Source organism: Thunnus maccoyii, chromosome 7, assembly GCF_910596095.1.
Source record: "Thunnus maccoyii chromosome 7, fThuMac1.1, whole genome shotgun sequence".
In the NCBI taxonomy this organism is placed as follows: domain Eukaryota; kingdom Metazoa; phylum Chordata; class Actinopteri; order Scombriformes; family Scombridae; genus Thunnus; species Thunnus maccoyii.
This window is the reverse complement of record NC_056539.1, coordinates 8,916,914-8,935,087: the sequence shown is the minus strand read 5'-3', so window position 1 is coordinate 8,935,087 and position 18,174 is coordinate 8,916,914. Positions and strand designations below refer to the sequence as shown.

The following is an 18,174-nucleotide window of genomic DNA, read 5'->3' as shown; positions in this document are numbered from 1 at the left end:
TCAGTTCACAATGCCCACAATGGACCTGCCAAGGCCAGTGTGGGCCAGTATGAAAACAAACAAAGTAAAGAGCACATTTGAAAGCCAGTGTGAGAGCTTAGGACAGAAACCATCCACATATAGATTCTGGATGTCTTTTTTCAACACTGACTTGTAATTATGATGCATGATGCACATGCTACCACTGAGAGTGCAACCATAATTTTGAGTGACTTAAAAATGTGTTTATACAACAGTAGAAGTTTATGAAGTGAAGTATTTCCAAATCTTCAATGTTCCGGGCAAAATCCCTGATTAGGAAGCAGTTCAAAGTAAATCTTGTATGATTCAATGTCTGTGATTTTTGTCTGGGGGTTGTGTCACTACATTGTTCCTCAGCTGTTTCTACCCTGGTGTGCTGTTGTGCCCGGATGTACGGCCGTAACAGACGATGGCAGCCACTGCTATCTTGGGCTTAAGAGCTCAGGGGTGGTGGTCTCAGCGGGTGACGGTGCATGAGAACACAGTTTTGTCTGCAATCAAGCACAACAAACCCGGCTAATTATAGCATCCTAGAGGAAACAACTTGTTGCCCCTGAGGAGTTGTTTCCACACTTCATACATAGTGCAGGGTGTGTGTGTATGTGTGTATGAGGGGGGGGGGGAATCAAAAGTCAGCGGGCTTTTAGGTGTATTCAAGATGGATACAGAGGGTTTCAAAATCAAATGTTTCTTCTCAGGCATCAATTGAATGAAATTTACAGCCAAATCATAACCATATGTAGTGTACCAGGTGAAATTGTGCTGAGAAAACATACTCATTCACTGAAAATAGACATAGACAGGAATGGTCTGTATAATGTTCAAAATTACTGGAAAAATCAGATCATCTCTCAAAAGATGTCAGTATTGTTCGTATCTGGAATCCAGGGATAACTAAGCAACAGTGCCCTCTGCTGATCCTAAGATGTAATTACATGTCTGTCTCCGCCTACCCCAACCCTCCCACACAGCACACCCATTCCTCAATTTATTGTAGTAGGTCAGATTGATCAGTGCATTATGTTGGCAAAGAAGGTGAAGCTATTAAGTAATCATAAAAGCATTATGTATATGACTCATGATTCATGTGACAGACTCCTGCTGTTCAGAAAACAGACACAGACACAGGAACTCAGTCTAATTTCCTCAGGAATGGATAAACAGGCCGAAGGCAGAACTCTGCGCTGGCAGGAAATACCTTGGCATTCACAAACAGATATCAGCAGCCTTATTGTAATCAGGCTGCCAGCTCACCAAATGGAGACGGATAAATAAACAGACAGACAGACAGACAGAACTGCCCCGCCAACACAAATACACCTGTTCTCCAGTGCATGATTAATAACAGCTGTTAATGTAGTGAGGCGGAAGGTTTCAGTGAAGAAAATTTGAAATGGTCAAATCAGGGGGTCATACTTGCTCTGCCCCTGCAGACATACATGATCACTGATTCCCAGCCAGGGTTGTAATTGTAGGAAGTAAATCTGCAGCTGTAGGCGGAAAGATTGTCCCGTCATCCTGTAGAACTGATCAAGATATCTTTTGAAATTGCCTTAGGAATATAATTGCAGAGTTTGCCATTACAAAGTACACTCTGACGTCAACTTGACATACCAGAGGGTTCTGTTATTTACATAACCTCCTGCAAAAATTACATGTTTTTTTGTTTTGTTTTGTTTTCTTAGTGTAAAAGAGCTCTAATGGAATGAATCAGCAAATTTCTTTTTTTAATTGGTAGTGTAAGATAAAGACACATGACAGAGAGAAGCAACAAGACAAGACAACAAAAAGAAAAAAAATTGAACTTTTAAAGGATCATTTTCTTATATTATGCATGTGTGTAGGTGTGTGTGTTAGTGTGGAACAGCAAAAGAGAGAAACAAACAAACAAACAAACAAACCAAAGCTACAATGCTCTGCAGAAATTATATGTTCTGATTCCACACACATACACACACACGCACACACACACACACACACACACACACACACACACACACACAGAGAGAGAGAGAGGTAAAACGAATACAGCAGGCTAATGGATAAACAGTTGAAATTCTGACCTAAATATTAAGTTCAAAAGTATTAAAATATTGTAACAATATCCACTTGTATGCAATAGATAGTGTTTATAATTTACATAGTTTATAATTAATACAAATGGAACATCAGGATTAGGTTCCATATTAAGGAACAGGCGGTTGCTGTCAATGAGTCTTTGAGTAAACAGATGATTGCTGAATAAACTTTAAAACAAACAGAGAGTTCTCACAATATACAGCACCATCACAAAAAACTACCAAACAATTTCATACAGGGATGCAGCAGAAAGATCACGTGACTTCTGTCTTATTTAAACTGAGTCCCACCACTAAGTGGTAGCAACGCTCTAACTTGTAGTTGTTGAAGTCTGAGATCACAAAGAGACAGAACAGCAAGCAACGTCTCTCGTGTCATCTGATGGCACACCCTACAAACTACACCCCAGATCTTGATGCTAACCTACATGTTATTTGGTATGTTAACAGAAATTAGATAGAGCAATAGTGCAACAAGTCCTCCAAATTAAATGAAAGATACATTTATTCATGCACTCCACAATGACACATAGAGGAGGTTCCTGATTTGATCATTTGTCTGTCACTTCCTAAACTCTTTGAAAAATGTATATGTTTTATGATGTGATAATTTAAATATCATGGTTTTAGTTGAAATTAAGGTTATTGGTACCTTTCGTCGTTATGGACACAATAATAACCATGTGGTTAAGTATGACCTTGATCATGGTTTACAGAACTAATGTTAACTTGCGGCTGGAAACAGGAAACGAAGAGCGGTCTCCCCGTGTGAAAAGCTGATGTTATATGATTGACTGACACTCTTTTAACTCAGCTGGACAATCTCTAATAGTGCCTTGCAACATGATGCATACTAAATGTACTTTGCTCTTTCCTCATGTCTGTCTAATCAGAAAAGATTTGCTGAAACCCAAGACACATTTACAGACTCTCACACACAAATGCACACCTTCAGTAAGTGTGGCAATGATGGATTGGCTTGTTAAGCTGTCAGACTTCTATCAGTGTGTCACTCAGAGATAAAGACTTGTGACTTCCTTGAACCGGGTTCTGTCAGTTCACAAATAACTACCTAACCTGAAAAAAAAACCAAAAACCTACTAGCAATCAACATAGTGGCTTAGTTGCATTTTTGATACTGCACTACCACACTTGCACACAGCACACAGACACACACATATTGATTGAACAGATATTCTTGTTTCACTGACAGGCTTGTAGCAGCTTTATCTCATATTCTTGGCATATGCCCCAAGCTTTTAAAGGCTGCTTATGCAAGCCTGTCACTCACTCGCTACCAGTCAAGATTGACTCCTTTGATACTCGAACAATTCAGCGGCAAATAAACTCCTGTGGCATTTGATGTTCAGTTGCCGAAAGGGAAGCTCAGAGCAAAATGTTCCTCTGAAGCTTCCCAGACAAAAGTCAAAATAGAAGCTTTGATATGCGATTAAAGAAGAAGAAGAACTTTATTGATCACTGTGGGGAAAGACCTATCCTATACACACACACACTAGGTGCAGTGGGCAGCCACAGTGCAGCCCCCAGGGACCACCTCCAGTTCCCTAACATACAAACATTATTCAAATATTGATAAAACCACAAACAAACAGTGACTATGATAATGTGTGCTGGGTATTGTAAATTGGAAGATTAATTGCAGTTACCTGAGGTCTGAGGCTGACAGTACATTTCAGTTTGGTTCACTGTGTGTCATGTCTGGAAGGGGGGCTGGAGGCACGGGTGTCACAGCTATTATATTATATAACATCAGGTATTATATCATGCATCCTCTCATGAAATGTTGCCCTAAAAATGTATATGGAGTGCTTCTCAGTAGCAGTGTTATGTGTTAAAAAATGTGTGTGTAAACAAAGCTAACTGGTTAACAACATAATCTAGCTTTGAGACACAGACCTCAGGTCCTGGTGATTCTTCATATTAGTAGAAATGATTGGAAGATGAATGTAGTTTATTGGAGAACGCGCAGAGGCACTTTGACTACAGTTGTACTCCACACTTTACTCATTGATTTGATAACATTAAAGAAATTTCAAGAGGAATTGTGATTGCATGCAAGCATAAAGAGATCCTCAAGTTTAAATAAACAATAAGTGGTGATTATGAAAGATGGCTCTGAATTAGACATCTAATCAATTTCTTTACTTTTATCTTTTTAATATCTTCAAATATGTGATTTGGGGCCAACCACTTACGAAATGTTCCCATAATTTTCCTCACGCTAGTATAGCCAGATAGAAGTATCAAACCACCTGTTAAAAGGCACCAGAATACAGGAAACGACATCTATTCTGTTAAAAAATGTTCTAGACCCACATTAGATTGACACACCCACATTTTCAATGCATGCTACGCTCATGGCTGAAGGTCTAGCAGGAGCAGGAGGTGATGTTCTGTTGGAGCGTCTGGGCACAGACTGAAAGCAATGTTCTTATAAACTTGTCAATGTGACCTGCAGGATACGCTGCTGGGTCGCCGGGGAGTTCATCCTCAAACATGATGTGTGTGTGTGTGCGTATGTTCGTGAGAAGCCTGGCAATAAAGTTGTTTTGATGCAGTTATTCGTACATGCTCTGGTGCCGGGGGATATTTAATGATGAGTTTGATGGTCTGATATAGTGCATTGGCTTGATGTGGGTAATGATCATTTGATTAATTGAAGAGAAATTCTGAAACTGGTATTCATTTCACTTCTTTTACTCTCTGTTCAGTGTAACAAAATCAGATGTTAGGAAAGTCAATACGACACTGGATTAAGCTTAAAATCAAGAAAACATGGACAAAGACAAAAACAAGTACATCGCTTACATCCTCAGTGGTAGCCACAGGCCTGGTTTCAACAGTAAACATTCAGCAGTGAATGATGTGTGCTCTGGCTTGAGGCTAATTGCATTTGACCAGTATGTCCACAGGAAGTGATACATACAGAGTATTTAAAGTGTTGCTTAAGTTGTAAACACTGATGACCTCAACATTTGACTCCATCTTATCAGAGCTAAGATTCACCCACAGGGGGCATTGCATACCTCAACTAACTAAATATGTTACCATGATTGACACCAGATCAGATCAGTAAAATCAGCAATCCATCTTGCTGTCAGGAAATGTGTCGCACCACCTCATCAATCAGTGTCCTGTCTGCATCGGGTGGGTAACAGCCACCGTCTGTGTCTGCAGTCTCAGGGTTAGAGGAGTCATGATCACCTGAGAGCAGCTTGTCTGAGAGGAGACATGTCTCCGAACCAAAAATTCCTCTCTGAAAAAAGTTCAGATAACACACACCTGCTGGTAATTTCCCAAACATCTGGCAACACATGGCTGAATCGAAGTTGTAATTTAACTCACAACTTGACAGAGATTTAAACCCACCAACCATGACAAATGCAAACCATTTGAAATATTTCTATGTGGTTCAGAAACAAGAATGTTGGAAGCTCAGACTTTATGAATGTAAATACCAGTGTAAACTCTGAACAATACATATTGTGATTAACATCAGCGAGAGTTTACAAAAATAGAGACACACTAATATTGCTTTGTTGGATCCGTTTATTTAACACCCTTGTAGTTCAGTTTTATTTTGTCTGTAGTCACGCAACAATAGGAGGTGAAATACATCAAGATGCTCTCTATTTTTTGAAAGTGAAAAGAGGAAATAGTTCTAGGGTTGTAATTACTTATCCTCTCTGACATGGATTCAGATAGTAAAGAGAAGCAGGTATTATATGGGTCTTTAAATCATCAATATTAACATGCTGGACTTTGTATTGTATATGATGAATAGCTTAGACTGCAATATGAAAACACATGTAATAAATTATTACAAAGCCTTTCAGAGGCTTTGTAATAATGAGGAAAAAGATATTACAATAATATTAAGGTAGTTTTTTAAAAAGTGGGTTTTCTCTTGTAGGACTGAAAAACATTGTCATGAAACAGTTTCATCAAGTCAGATGACTTTAATTTATTACATTTCAGAGATAATACCGGTAAAATGGTCACAGATGCGTCATACTGAATTCTGCATCTAGCACAACTATGAGCACACACACTGTCAGCAGATTAATATGATGCAAGTTTATTTAATCACACAGAGCCTCAGATTTCCCATGGCACTTTTTATCTGCAACACTTTTGTTTGGAAAAGTTAGCAGTGAGTGTGGGGGACATGAATAAAATGGCCCCGCTCCAGTTGTACATTGTTAGTGTCACACAACTATCTGCAGCTGGTATCAGGGCATGAACTGAATGATTCCTACACAACTGTACTGTATATTCTCAACAATTGATTGCACAATTATCCATTATCCATTGAGCAAAGCAGGATGTGCTGCCTCACTGTTATTGTGTCTCATAGTCCTACAAGGGGCTGAAATCTGCAGAGTCTGATAAGAGAACCCGCCGGACTGCCCATTCACAAATTTCTCATGAGGTCACTCAGCTGTTGGATATTAAAAGCCAGCGGGGTGGCGGCAATAGTGCTGGCGGGAGGGAGAGGGGGGGGCAAAAAAGTATGAAACTTCAGGATGTTTTTCTCTCTGTCATGATAACACTGCTGGTTCCTTCCTTCGTAAAAGGAATGTCCATCTATGGTGCCGACAACTAAATATCAAGGATAAGTCAGGTATCTATGTCACCAGCTTTGTATGTGTGTGTGTGTGTGTGTGCATCTGCATGTGTCTTTGGTGAATAATTCATTCATGAGTGTTGTTGTACCGGTCAAGCACAGCTGTACAGGAAGTAGACCCTCTCAGGTTATCACTACTCTCACCGGATGCTCACGTCATTCCCCGGCTACACTGCAGATGTGTGTTTTCGCCGCCGTCACAGGGAAAACACGGCAGGGAAACTACAGCAGTGACGGGGACACACAGAGGGAAAAGTCTTTTGTGACATTGTTGCACAATTCCTCAAAACAAGTTACAAGAAACTTACATAAAGAGAAAGTCACAAATCCAAATAAACTAAATGATGAACTGAAAATGTCAACTGTCAGTCCTCTCGCATCAGTAAAGTGAAGTCTATGTATTAAACTCTTAATTATAAAAGCAGCCCATACGTTTTCAAACTTTTGTGAGCATTTAGTGGCAGTAAATTTCATCATAACATTTATGGACTGTACATAACTTTACCTTTAGTTTTGCAAATTGGAACCTGCCATTAAGTCTATTTGGAAAACTACATCATCAGTAAAATTACATCATCATTATGTTATTACATATAATCTCTGCAAGATGTATGTCAAGTTAACAGAGCATTAAGAGATGCATTTGTGATGAAAAACTCTGCAATTAAATTGTTAAATGAGGCCTTGCAGGTGCTAATGTCATTTTGGAGGCAATTTGAAAGCATATTTTGATCGATTCTACTGGAGGAAGTGAATCAAGAGGAACTAAAACTGTTTGAGGAAGAGGAATCTTTTTAAGTTTTACAGGTGCAGTTTAAAGCAGGTCAGCAGGAGAAAGGGGAAGGAGATATTTTGGACCAAAGGGTACACTGGGTGTTTTGTGGGGCCCAGGTAAATAACATATATTATATTATATTCCAGAGAGGAACTGGTACCTTGAATAAGACTGGGTAGTTCAAATTGAATTAACAGTGCTGGTGGATACAATGAATCGCCAAATCAGTCACTAAAGGAGTGAATACCAAGTGGTATAAACTATCTAGTCTAATTTTAATGTCTTCTGTTGGTGCAAGTACGGTGTATTATACTGTGTTGTGCATGCTTTTTATTGCTATGCACTTTATATGGTGTAACTGAGCTAATGTGTCGCTTTTCTATTAAAATGTCATTTTGTTTGATATTTCTAATTTTCATCCATTGCCCACACAGTGCCCACACACTGATGGTCCACCCACACAGGTGTTTTCACTTATTTGCCAGATTAGACCTCTTTTCAAGACTGCATGTCCAGACTCTGCTTGACAGACTTCTGAGTTAGACAGAGCTGATGAAAAACAAGCAGTCAGTACACAGCATCACACCTGTACCGCTGTCCCTGCATTGGCTGACAGAGTTTAAAGCTTTATAAATAAACTTGATTTGATTTGATTTGAAACCATGTCAAAATCAAAATGGGGCACCCACATAGATTAAGGGTTAAGCCACTAACCACGAACTGCTATGTCTCTGTCTCCAGTCCAACTGGGGACCTTTGCTGGAGCTCTCTCTCCCTCCCTCACTCTCAAGTTGCTGGGTGTGGCCTAAATAAACCATGACTGAGTCAATAAATTTATTGTAACCTCTAACACTATTAATTACATTTAAGCACTCAATACTCCTGATACCTTGACCTGAACTGACCTGAACTTGGAAGAGCCACCGGGGTCCTGCAAACCCTCTACATACCCTGACAGAACTAAAACTTTCTCATTCCCTTATCATCATTACTAGGAAATGTAGTTAAGCAAGCTTACATAATTCCCAGTCCCATCTTAACTTGAGCAGGGTCTAATTAGAACAATTGAAAGCAGCTGTGTGAGTGTGCAGGGCCTGTTCTATAACCTTCCTCTGGTTTTTTGCAAAGGTGTTTTTGGTTACTGGGAACACGAAAGTCAGTAATGGTGTGGACTTTTGCTCCTGACGATCATCATGAACACATTTCTCCACAAATACAAGTCCAACTGGCTTAGCTGGACCACGTCTGTTGTCCAACTCTTTTTATTCCCCAATTTATAACAATAATGGCAGTGAAGCTTAGCCATTATGGTGGCAGTACGCCCTGAGTGTCAGCTGTAAGCGCCTTCCCAGGACTGGAGTAGTGGTAAACTTCTCCACTCAGGCAGTGGAGGACGCCAGGCTCTGTTCTTTCTACTCCTTTTGTTATCTTCATCCAAATACTTCACTAATCGTACCACTGTGAGCTGCAAATGTCGGGCTGGTTACTTCATGATCATTCAAATAGATTTCTATTTCATGCAACACAGCAACCCTAAACTACTCCAGTAAAATGAGGTCTTTCATTTATTGGAAAGTGCAAGTGTCACAGGAATTAAACCACAGGTCTTGTGCTACTACCAGTTTCCTCTACAAATCCAGGTATCCAGGTTGTCACCTACTGTAAGTTTACAAAACTTCTCTGTAGGTGCTTTCCTAAAATCACTGTGCGACTGTCTAACACTGCAGCTGCTCTCTGAGCTTCCCCCACTAAGGCACTCTGAACCAAAAGAGGCCACCTGCTTCCCTTTGCTTTGCTTTAATCACAGTAAAGAGTTTGCCTGCTTAATATCAAAAGCTGGTTCAGTTCACTACCTCACTACTCTAACTTTATCCACTTTGATTCGGGCCATTTCCTTTTCTTGGGCCTTGTCCACAGTTTTCTCCTTTTTTATATCTGCTCTGCATGCTGTCCACACAATGTCGTTCCTCGAACATTAATCCAAAGTCCGTAAGAAGGTATGCCAAGAACTCTTAAAATATATGAATTAATCTGCTGGAGCACAAGTAAGGTGGTTATCTTACCATCTTTTTTGAGCCACCCACATTACTAACGAGAGACTAATTAGTAACAATTCACTGTAATGTGTCTCTTTACTTGAGGATGCACAAAAAGAGTAATAATAGTAAGATAATGATGAAGTAATGAGGGACTAATGAGTAACCACTTTGTATGATATATCACTTTACTTGAGGTGTATAAAAAGAGTAACTAATGTTTAGGCAATGAGTAATTAACAACACTAGTTTTGTGCTGCTCAGTATCTGGTTCAGAGTTAATCAGGAATGATTCATGGTGAAAGTGGTCAGTATGATAAATTCACAGATATTTATGAATAAATTATTACCTAATGATTGATTAATATAGTCAGTTCTATAGTAATTCATCATTATCTACTATATAGTCCTCGGTTCTCAAGTTATTCAGGAAATACTTAATGATTGATCAATTATCAGGTCATTGCTGATTCGTTCCTCACTCGAAATGATGATGACAAAATAGAATAGCAATGGAAACATTTGAGACAGTGAAATGAAAACTGAATGAAAACCGACTGCATGATGACTGAATGATCCAGGATGTAAGACTGACACCGAGAGAACGTGTGCATGTGTGCGTATGGATGTTTATTTAGTTGCCAACAGCTCAAAGTGGAAGGGAAGGAAGACTGATATCCTTACTCTTAAAATAATGAATGCAGAAACAGGATGTTTGGTGCGTACTATACAAGGTGAAGAGATAACGGCATTGTGTACAGTATGCTCAGTAAGAGTGCGGCAAAAGACTTTCATTCTCTCAGACTGTTTTGTCTCAATTACAGCCACTCAGGAGAATAAATTGACATTACTGGTATATAATAAATTTAGACTGAAAACTATAAATGAACTGTTCAATTCTGATTATTTTCCTTTAATGAGAATGATGATCAAATTTTTGGTTGGGTCCAAAGCCATAAAGCATGGGAGAATGACTGGTTATACAATCTCAACAAAATGAGTTATTTTGTGTTTTCCAAAATATAATTTTATTAAATTAAACCATAGTCAAGGAAAGTCAAGTAAACAGAGTCTGATTTAAAACATTAAACAGGGATCTGTTTTTTCTGGTCACTGACCTCCAAACATCCTGTGCAGTTTCAGACAGCTTTAACCACGGATCCCTGAAAACATAATGAGTGTCCTCAGGGCAGTCTGCCTTCAGGGATTTTAAGCCTAATAATACCAACAATCCACTTATAATAACACCACGGATGAACACAAACATTCACTTATAGACTCTAAATCATCTGCAGGTGAAAGAACCTCAAGGAAACAAAACAGCAGAACTATGGATCCTGGAAATTCAACATAAACCAGCAGATAAATGAGCCTCAAACTAAAGTACTCCCTCACAGTGGTCTGTTAATCATTACCTTAGTCTGAGTTGGCATGAGAGAGTCACTGTGCTTTCCTAATATGGTCATTGACTTTGAGCTGAGACAGGCCATTAATCCCACTTTAATGACCAAACCACTAACCCTAACAAACACAGAAAACATGAGTTTGATTGAAGATATAATGCCCTGGGGTATAAATATCGTGGATGAGTATTAGAAATTGGCTACTTAAGCAGGATTATGAAAGGGAAAGTAATAAAATTGTTTTCAATAAAGAAGAAATATGAAATCATGTTTCTTTTATGTTCAAGAAGTTAATCCAGGGTTCACTGTGTTTTACCTGTGATATAAATAAATTAGGCTGAATACCTTCTCCTCTTTAATTTCACTGCCAATATGTATTTGATAAAGGGTTTAATAAAGCACTCGTTCACCTACAGAAAAGCACAAGGATCAGTATTTCTTACCAAGCAAGTGTACACTTGAAAAAATCCCACAACTAATTATTCAGCTCTGTATTTTAGCACTTAACAACACACCAGTAAAAACCACAATTTGAATTGCCAACATGCTGTGATCACAACATGTTAAAAGGGCTAACCAGAACAGCTTCTACCCCAGAGCCAGAACTGAACACTGACTGTGTGGGACCTGTGTGACTATCAGTACTACAATACTTACAGTCACATTTACAGAACACTGTACAGATGTTTTCATTACAACTGAACCTTAGTATGCACATATTCCTAACTGCACTACTTGTATACAGGCCACTGCAATTCAGCAAATGTACGATATCCTGAAGTGCATTATCTCAGCTGCTAATAATTTTTCTTTTTTATCATATTGTTTTATATCTTATTGTTTTAGAGGCTGCACCAAATATATGTGTTATACTCTGTGCAACGACAATAAAGGGATTCTTTTCTATTCTATTCTCATTGTTTGCTGTTTGCATTGGTTGCAGTAAGAACAGTGTTGAAAAGAGCCACAGGGGAACAACAGTGATCTTCTCGCATTCCTACCAATGCACCCGTGGTGATGTTAACATTCCTGTGAAACTCTCCAGCTACTACCCTACATATAGAGTGGTTAGGTATAGAGCCTGTTAAAATAAAAATCTGTCAGTGTCAGTCAACATCCACTCACAGGACCGCGCTTGAACAAGACAAACTGCCTCAGGGCTTGTTTTGAACCAACACAAATGGCTGCATCTACTTTAGTAAGGCGATATACCCTCACCACCTATGGACCAAAACATACAGAATTCCATTAGAATCTTATTCGTGTATGCCTGGTATGTTATGTCGCATACCAGACAATTAGTTACTTGCAGTTGTTAGAACATGACTTAATACAGCTTGGCAGTCTCAATATCGTGCTTGTAGCTGCACCATGCTGTTTCCTCTGTATCATTATAGAAACCAGCTGTCATAGGCGGTGTCAAACAGTGTCAATCAGTCATTTCTGTGTTGAATATTACAGAGAAACATAAAAAAATGCTGTTTTGTTTTATAGAGGTTAGAAAAGTATTCTTCTGAACTCTAGCTCCCCTATTTCCTCCAGCAGTGTGCAGCTTCCATTATTAGAGAAATTATATCTCACATTAACATCGTCATAACGTGGTTATGAACGCTTGTTTTATTGTATAATGAGAAAACTTGTTTCGATGATGTATACAGTGTAGTTAGAACAAGAATTGAATGTCTAACGAGATAATGCAAGACACATTTTTCACCATGGTAGCAGCATGGCTGTTGGTTTAGCAATATTGGTCTGTCTGTTGGTCAGTTTTGTCCATCTATCGGATGGATCACCATGAGATTTTGTCATAGCCCAATATCACACATCACAAATTTTTCTCAGGGGACTTTGCAATCTGTACAGCATACAACATCCTCCATCCACCCCCCCCCCCCCCCAAAAGAATAGAAAAACAGGATGACAAAATGATAAATAAATTGAGAAAATGTATGAAGAATATGGTTGATCGACAGGGCATCGAGGAACTTCCAGGTGCCACCAAACAGACAATCATGGTCGTGAGAGGATGAATCATACTTATTTTTGCGATCCCTTGACTTTTTATATAGCACCACCAGGATGTCAAATTTTACACTCAAAATTTAAAGTAAATGCTAGATGGATGGGGACAAAATTTTGTACAGACATTCATGGTTCCTAGATGAAGTGTCATATTGACCTCTCGCACCACCGTGAGTTTGACATTTGTGGTTTTCTCAACAACTATTGGATGGATTGCCATGAAATGTGCTGTCCTGCAGGATGAACTGAAATTACTTCTGTGATTTTTTTCTCAGCTACTGAACTTTTCCTCTAGCACCATCACCAGGTTCAGTTTTTGATTTGTCCAATACTTTGGTTTATTTCTAAATAGCTGCAAACCTAATCACATTCCCATCAGCCTCAGCTGGACTTTGTGTTTAGTGTTTATAAGCAAATGGTAGCATGCTAACATGCTAAACTAAGATGGTAAACATTTCACCTTATAAACACCAGCATGTTAGCATTATCATTATCATTAGCATTTAGTGCACTGCTGTGCCTAAGTAGGCTACATCTTCACAGAGATGCTAACTTGGCTGTAGTCTCTTGTCTCTTAGTCTGTGTTGTTCCTCTATTGCAAGTTTCCTCAAAAAGATAACTAAATAAGTTCAAGCTTGAAATTACATTTGAAGATCTTTGCTTGAGCCTTTTTAAGAGGATATATGGAGAAAATGAGTTTCGCTAAAAACAAGATTGGTTTCACAAAATAATTTTACAAGTTTATTGTGGAGTGGGGTTTGAGGTAGGGAGCCACTCACTTGTGTCATCAAACCAATGACCCTCACCCTCTGGTTTCCTGACTCCTGTCACGCATGTTCTCCCAGATAGCCTCTCTCATTTACACCATATGTGATGGTGTTGGGGGACTATGAGAAACAGCTTGCTTGAAATTCCACAGTTCAATGCACTTATCACATGAGCTGCTGCAACATATGGCAATATATGTACATATTATATATATGTTTTCAATGCTTTTAATCAAATACAGAATATTTTTTTAAATTGTATTCAAAAGGCTTGTATATGAATAGAAACTTTATCATCAGGTAGACTCCCTGATATCAAATTGTCTTATTCAAGAGGGAACTTAGACAAAACTTTTACAGACAGCTCTTAAATAGCTTCCAGACATACAGCATAGAGAAAACAGTTACAACCGTTAAACTAATATAAAGTCAGAGAACCGATACTCAGGTAACAATAAAGAGTCATAAATGCTATGTCGTAATAGACCTTCACAATCTCCAAAGAGAAAGAAAGAGGGGAACTCCAGAGTTGTTTCTATTTCATTGCATTTTAAAGGTGCAGTAGCAGTCACAGTATCAATCCAGCCCTGCAAGGGTTAGAATGGACATAAGTCAGGGTAATCATTGTCTATCAAAACTGTAATTTTGTAGTAATAATTTTAAACTGTGATTTAAATGAAAGGAAAGATGTGATATAGTTGGGAAGATTTGACAGTTAAGCTTTACAGATAAACATGAAAAGTAGGCCTCCTTTTGTCAATAAGAAAGGTTGTCTCAGTTTCCAGTACAGATTACAATTAGTTATATAAAATTGATGGTTTGTGATAAAGGACAAAGGCCGGTGATAGTGTGGGTTTAATGACAGCACAGGGATACACAATGTCTCCCAGACAAGAACAGACATTACAGTGAAGTGAACAATAGTTTGAAATGGAATGAATGGCATGTTTGGCAGAATTAACTCTGAGTAAACGTCATGACCTATTCGATAGATCCAAGGAAATTGGAGATTAAAATGAACTCAATACCTTGCCTTTGCAGCACCAGTTAAATATTGGATGAGCGGACAGGTGATATCCTTTTGCCCGATGGAATGTTCCGACACACAGAACGGCTTGGAAAAACATCTCACAGGAGGAACTGGCTCTGTTGAACAACTAAAACATTTGCAGAGATGGTAGAGTTGATAAAAGACTGTATTAAAACCAGATAAGATCATTCATTCTGTGTTTAAAAAAAACAAACATGGCCTATAGAGCAGTTTTACATCAAAACATTAATGTTAAAGCTATAAGAAAAAAATGAAGGTACAAATGAAGATTATTCCAAATAGGATGGCACTACAACATCTGTACACATCGTAGAGGATGAATATTAAAGTCAGCATTATAAACAGTAACTCACTCTACAACACACCTTGGGCGTGAGAACTCCTGCAATAAGCATCACAATATATTTCTGAGCTGTCAACACAATTGCACTTCAACTGTAGTTAGAAATTATCCTTTAATCCATGCCTCAAAAGATTTGGTCACATCCAAAAATAGGGGCCAATTAAAAAAAAAAAGAAGCAAAGTCGCTATGGTTCCCTGTTGTGTGCTTGCACAAACATGTTGGCATCAAGCCTGAGGTGAACAGTGAATGAATGAATAAATACCTGAAGCGCACAAGAATGTTGATATCTCTAGTAACCAAGAGGTAAACACACTGACATGGCTTTCCCCGGCTTTACAGAGCTTTACAGCCAGTTTCAGCTCATTGTTTAGCTGTCTGGCTGTGACTTTCTTGTTTTGGCTCACTCTCACAGCTCTCATAGCATCATTCTCGGTCGCAGCGGGCAGCTGTTTTCAGATAAAAAGCTTTAAAAACCAACTGTAAACTACCTGCTCAGCACCAAACGGCTAACAGACACAGTTAGTCACTAACTGGTGAACATAGTGGAGCATTTAGTAGCTACAGAGCCAAATATTTCCCTCAGAAGTTGGTAGACATCAAAAACAGAGCTAAAGTAAATATTGAACTTTCATTCACCAGCCGGACAGAAACTCGACTCCTAATGAATAATAATGTTAATAAATACTGCCTAATGTGTGAATAAGAAACAGGTTCAATAAATCAACTTAAAAGGTGATGACATTTCAATGTTCATAGTCACTGTTTTTTTTAAAGTTCAGTTATAAAGTTATAAATTCTTAAAATGACTTCTGCTCATTTCCCCTCTGAAAAATCCAGAATATATGAATATACAAATATTTTTCATTACCAAAGTTTAACTGCTGGACACAAGATGTCTCCTGCTTCACTGTAAAGTCCATTTTCAGTGTTTGTGCACTGGAGGCTTTAGATCTTCACATCACACTTGTGTAAGTTGCATACTAGACCACTACTGGCCCTCAAACTAGTTGTGACGTGACAAATCATGCTCATAGCACTTTCAGCAGGAGAATGTGAAAACAGCCCTCTGGTGTCAAACTCACATGCATTATGCCAACTGTACATACATTATTCTGCACAGTGAAGCTGAAGAAGCAATACAAAAGTAAAACACATTTTTGAGTGTGTAAATTTTCCAGGACTTTTATAATTTAACCAAACAAGACAATGTCTATGATGTCTCTACATGTCATGAGTCAACCCTATAAAATGTTTCAAAGCAAACAAAATGTGAGAGAGTTGTTTACCCATCAAGTTTGCTTAGTATTTTTATAGTTACAACAGAGTCATGGCAGCCATCTGCTAGAGTCCCGAGCCCTGCCTGCCTGCCTGGGACTGAATGTAGCTGTTACTGACCCGACACACAGTGCTGGGAACAGAAGGTTTGCTCTTAACACATGAGGAAGTGCAGTGTACCTTAGATAAAATTTGCCCCCCAACAACCCCCACCACACACAGATCCTTAACCACCTTCTGCACACACACACACACAACTCATCCTCAACCAACCATCTCTGCTTGCTCCCGCTGCGGTCTCTGTATCTCTGAGCTTCTGGCTGACAGGCTGCAGCAGCACCCCTCCTTGGCTCTGTCAGGGTGCACACAGGGGTGCATGTTTCCTGAGCAGCTTGAGCAAATATGAGGAAGTGGTGGTGACCCAGAAAGTAACCCATATGTGGCACCCATATTGCCTTCCTTTCTTACCCCTGCAAATAATCTAACTGCTAAATGTGCACAATAAAAACATTTTTCCACCTCATTTGTTTAATATGTTTACTGGCAATATATGTCATTTCTGAGGTGAATTGCTATTTTTGAAAGTCTTCAAGACGTGACCAGAAGTTACAGTAAGTTGGTTAATGCAGGACACAGTCTGTGACAATGCTGGTATTCAGCTCACCAGAGCCGTGGGAGGCTAGCGGGAATGGGAATGTGTTCTGGTGTACATCAGGACAACCCTTTTTTCTATCTGAAGACTTGATTCTATCTCCGTTACATAGTAGTTCACTGAAAATAAGATGGTGCTCAAGCATCACATGGTAAGGCATCAAGCATCACATGATGCTGAGGAAAGACACTGTGACGTGGTCAAGGAAGGTCATTTAATAGAGGACCTGGAGGTACTGTTAAATGTTCCTTTACTCTAAATAATTTGTCATTAGGCAACTTTGCAGAAGCTGAAGGTAATTTTGTTTCTGGGTATTTGCAGTAATATTCTAAATTCTGGAAATCCACAAAGAAAATACATTTGTAAACTAGAAAAGTCGTCTTTCTGTCCACAGAAGTTACTGTTAATCTTTGTACTGTCCACAACGCACCAGCCTTACTGTTTCCTTCTTACCTTAAGCTTAAAAACATGGAGAAAGTGTTTCATATTAAACTGCCAGATTTACCACAAACAGTGTCGGAAGGAGAGAGACATGCTTATCAAATTTACAACCACAACGAATAACCGCAGCGAGTTGAGCAACTGCAGCCACCACATATTGACAGGGGACCTGTTGCACAAAACACAGCACATGTTCGTTTTATATTTTCTGATATAACAGAAAACAAATGTGTCTACTCTTTCGGAGCCATATCACTTCCCACTTTTCATCTTTCCAATGGGCAGAGAGAAAGGAGACAAGATGGTTTCAAGTGATGAATAATGGCTCTACTGTCTGACAAACCCCCTTAGCTACATTATAAATGTCAGTGTTAATAGAGTAGTATACTTACTTCAACAAGAACATTTTCATACTGATGCAGTGCACACCTATTAGCCCTCAAGGAAGCCTGGAGCCTAATCATATAAAAAAGGTTTGACAGACTCAATGTCTTTGAAATATGTTCCAAAACATCTGTATTTCATTGACATTCAACTGCTGTAAGAGGATGGAAGGAGCAACTGACTCTGTAACTGTAACTTTCTTAGGAGCAAGGTCATAAACAGACTTAATTAATACACACATATATTATTCATTGACAATGAAATGCTGTGACAAATA

At 38.9% G+C, this 18,174-nt stretch overlaps 1 protein-coding gene across 1 annotated transcript in view; it reads right to left on the bottom strand.

Annotated features, from left to right (window-relative positions):
• LOC121900313 (proteoglycan 4-like) overlaps positions 1 to 18,174 on the bottom strand; it is a 676,357-nt gene that overhangs the window by 153,129 nt on the left and 505,054 nt on the right. The gene's annotated exons all lie outside the window — the stretch shown is intronic.